General features: G+C 36.6%; 1 long non-coding RNA gene across 1 annotated transcript; it reads left to right on the forward strand.

Annotated features, from left to right (window-relative positions):
- Positions 1 to 255: 255 nt before the first annotated feature.
- On the forward strand, positions 256 to 1,385 carry LOC138351536 (uncharacterized). Its single transcript, XR_011222495.1, has 2 exons — positions 256 to 788; positions 1,212 to 1,385. It is a non-coding gene; the product is annotated as an uncharacterized lncRNA (long non-coding RNA).
- Positions 1,386 to 4,380: the final 2,995 nt, after the last annotated feature.

Below are 4,380 nucleotides of genomic sequence, written 5' to 3' on the forward strand. Positions count from 1 at the left end.
ATGTACTGTATATGATGTTTTTATTAAAAAATGACTAGACTATCCATCCCCACCTAACCTAATCAGAGGTTTGAGAATATCCATTTTTTGTCATTCATAACTGTAATCATTATGCAGTGATAAGTTCAAAACTAAAATAGTTGGCCAAATGTCGTACCGTAATTTGAGCGAGATCGTACGTCTGGCAACATGACAGGAAAGACGACCTGGCGGCCATTCCCAAGTCAATGGATCAGTTTAACTCAAGCCCTCACAGCTAGCACAAGAAGCCACCACCGCTCCTCGACATTTCATCAAACCTCTGTATTATCTAACAAGAATACGCAACTATTGAAACTTGTCCTTTCTGCAATAACCCAAAGCAGGAGAAATTGCATTCGTGCCGTGTTAAGTGTGTAATGTGTCATATTTCATATATGGCAAACTTTCGTCGTGAGTGTGTTATTTTATGTTCTCAGTGTGAAGATAAATCTCGTGGACATCTTGAGGTTATCTTGAGATGATTTCGGGGCTTTTTTTTTAGTGTCTCCCGCGGCCCAGTCCTCGACCAGGCCTCCACCCCCAGGAAGCAGCCCGTGACAGCTGACTAACACCCAGGTACCTATTGTACTGCTAGGTAACAGGGGCATAGGGTGAAAGAAACTCTGCCCATTGTTTCTCGCCGGCGCCTGGGATCGAACCCAGGACCACAGGATCACAAATCCAGCGTGCTGTCTGCTCGGCCGACCGGCTCCCTTGACATTATGACAAGATCAGCACCATCTGCTCTAAGGTGTTTTGCACCAGCCGTGAGTATTATTAAAAATATTATTATTATTGACTGCATATATAGTGATAGTAGACGTTTTTGTTTACATGTGTTATAGATAGATAGTTCATTTCCAATTAATAACCGTGGTGATTGATGTTGATAATCGAATAAATTATAATTATTTCCATTATTTATTTAAACAATATATAATCGGCAGGATATATCCCTGAAGCATATCTATTTTGCATGTATTTGGAGGAGGAAGACACCCACATGCAATCTCCTAGCAGGTCTGATTCAGAGGTTTTAGAAGCTTCTCTGCCTGAAAGTACTCAATATGAAAGAGTCTCTTAATTTTTTTTTACCATTATTCTCCATTATTTATGCCTGTTGTGGTATTACAAATATAACATTAACATTAGCTATTAATAGGAACATTAATTTAAATAATTTTTTTTAGGCTCACCAGCTCAGCAGATCGTTAAGGAGGGGGATTATCCTCGTGGAGGAGGAAGAGGTGTTAGAGAGCCTAGCACTAGTCAAGCTCATACTCCGCCATTAGAAGATTGCAAAAACAGCAGGAAGAGCCCAGATTGTATATATCATTCTCAATAATTATTTTATTTCCAAATCGTTTCATTATTTATTTATAAACTATCCTACATTAAATTTATATTAGTTACTAGCCGTACCCGGCCACGCGTTGCTGTGGCTTAGCAACGCATGTGCGTTGCTGAGCAACAGTAATGTTTCCCTCTCTCCCATTCCTCCCCACCATTCCCTCCTCTCCCGTCCCATCGTCTTCCAAACCATTTCTCACTCAATTTTTCTATGCATTCCCAAATGATCTGACTTTCCCATCAGAAAATTGGGAACATCAAATGATCTGATGTTCCCATCACTGAAATATAAGAAAAGCAGTTAAAAAAACTGCATGAAAAAAAAATAAAATAAAATAAACTATACTCACAAAATGAATTGTATTGTAAACAACACAGCTCAATAGAAAGGCAATGTCACACAAAATAATTACATCATATTGAAAATAAATTGAAATCTGAAATTTCAATTGATCAATGCAGTCGGAAACAATGAAATGGAATCGTAACATATTTTGTATAGCGTGTGTTGCTGTTATGTGCAAAAGATGGCGCTGTTTCTTAAAAAAACACGTTTTCTCGTCACAGGGTGGCGTCTATATAATTGGTATATAAAAACACGTGCACATTCAAATGGAATGTTGTGTCAAAATTTCAAAGCAATCAACGAAGAACTTTTGGAGATTGTAGCGTGTGCTGCTCTTATGTCCAACAGATGACATTGTTTTTAAAAAAAAACATGTTTTTCCCTGTCACAGGTGAGGCATATATATAGCAGATATATAAAAACACATGCCTATTCGAATGCAACTTTGTGTCAAAATTTCAAAGCAATCGGTAAAGAGGTTTTGAAGAATTTCCCTCACATAAAAAACAGTTTAAAAAAAAAAGCATATCTTCTTCCATCACAGAAGTCGCATCTATATAGTATGCATATAAAAACTTGCTCGGATGCAAATGGAACATTGTGTGAAAATTTCAATGCAATCGGTGAATAATTTTAGGAGATTAGCGATTTTGAGCACACGAACATTTACATTTACATGCATATAGATAGCATGTGTGTTGCTCTTACATGCAACAGATGGCGCTGTTTGTCAGGAAAAGATTAGTTTTACATGTCACAGGTGTGGCATCTATACTTATACTTACGAAATGAATGGTATAGTAAACAACACAGCTTAATTCCAACACAATGTCTCAAAAAAACAAAAACAATATCGAAATCTATGAAAATAAAATTTATCAATGCAATCGGAAACATTGAAATGAAATTCGTGACATATTTAGTATAGCCTGCATGTTGCTATTATGTGCAACAGATGGCGCTTTTTTTCAAAAACTCATGTTTTTACCTGTCACAGGGGTGACATCTATATAGTAGGTATATAAAAAGATGCGCCTATTCAAATGCAACGATGTGTCAAAATTTCAAAGCAATCAGCAAAGAACTTTCGGAGATTATAGCGTGTGTTACTCTTACGTCTAACAGATGGCGCGGTTTTTCAAAAACAGCATTTTTTTCCTGTCACAGGTGAGGCATATATATGGTATATATATATAAAAAGACACGCCTATTTGAATGCAACGTTGTGTCAAAATTTCAAAGCAATCGGTAAAGAGGTTTCGATGATTTCCCTCACATGAAAAACACATGAAAAAAAGTTTTTCAGAAAAAGCATGTTTTTTTTTTACCGTCACACACCTGACATCTATATAGTATGTATATATAAACCTGCTCGGATGCGAATGGAACATTGTGTGAAAATTTCAAAGTAATCGGTGAAGAACTTTCGGAGATTAGCGAATTTGAACAAACGAACATTTCCATTTTTATTTATATAGATTGAGGGTTTCTTGCAAGCCAGTGAATGCAAGGTGTCTCTGTATTTCTTCAATTTGACTAAGTTTCTTTTTAACCGGAAGCCTATTTTTCAGAAAACTTTTGAAAATCTCTGACAAGCAATGAATGTGTTTTTTTTAAACTGAGCAATCAATTTTTTCCTGGGTGAGGAATTAAGTTTCCTCAGCAAGGTCACCAACTCTCTGTACTTGTATACAAATGGCTTCCTCATATCTTCAACATATCATCAGCGTCAATCCTCTGAGTCATAGCCTTCATACCTTACTTTATACTATAATTTATTTTTTAACCTTACTTTATACTGTAGTCCACTGATCAAATGAAGAGTCGTAGCCTTCGTACCTTACTTTATACTGTAATATATTATTGGTTAATGTACGTTTACATACCACCTTCTCTATATTAAAAGCAGCTGGTTAGGGTTAATTCTTCCTTATAAAATCCACCGTCAATAGGCTTGTTATTCAAATCTTGTAAAAAATATAGTGGGATAGGCTGACTTTTATCGATACGAATGAATTCAGAAAATTTCTTTTGTGTTTTGTTTAGCATATCCTTTCTTGAATGTCGAAATTCTGTTGGAGAGAGTAATGCGAACTGTGTCCCCGACAGCTAGTAGAGAACTAAGACCTGCTCTAGGTTTGTCCTTACTTTTATACATGAGATTGAACTGTTTCTTTATATCTTGTGGACGAGATAAAGCATGAACATCAACTGGAGCCGGACCACCTAACCCTCGGTGGGGTGATGTGTTACATGCCTTTATGATATCGGGCAATATTGGCAGATATCTCGAGGTATTGCGCACAGTCATATATTTATAAGTCTTGGTTTTTCATGGTACGTATAAAGTGTTCGGCGATGGCGGCTCTTGTTTCTTGTGAAAATCCGCTATACAGTTTAATATTTTTAGCTGCTAGCATTCGTTACATATGAGAATTATAAAATTCACCCCCTCGATCTGTATTATTTTTACGTATTCCTTGGAAATATGAGGATTCCAATATGTTTTTCAGAGCTTTACTCACAGTCTGCCCGTCTTTGCGTTTCAGAGGTGCGACTTGCGCATACCGTGAAAAAATATCGACACAGACAAGTATATATTTGACATCATCATTATGTTTAGCTAATAATCCCATTTCTGCTAGCCTGCTAAATCACAGGGT

This window comes from Procambarus clarkii, chromosome 50 (assembly GCF_040958095.1).
Source record: "Procambarus clarkii isolate CNS0578487 chromosome 50, FALCON_Pclarkii_2.0, whole genome shotgun sequence".
Lineage (NCBI taxonomy): Eukaryota > Metazoa > Arthropoda > Malacostraca > Decapoda > Cambaridae > Procambarus > Procambarus clarkii.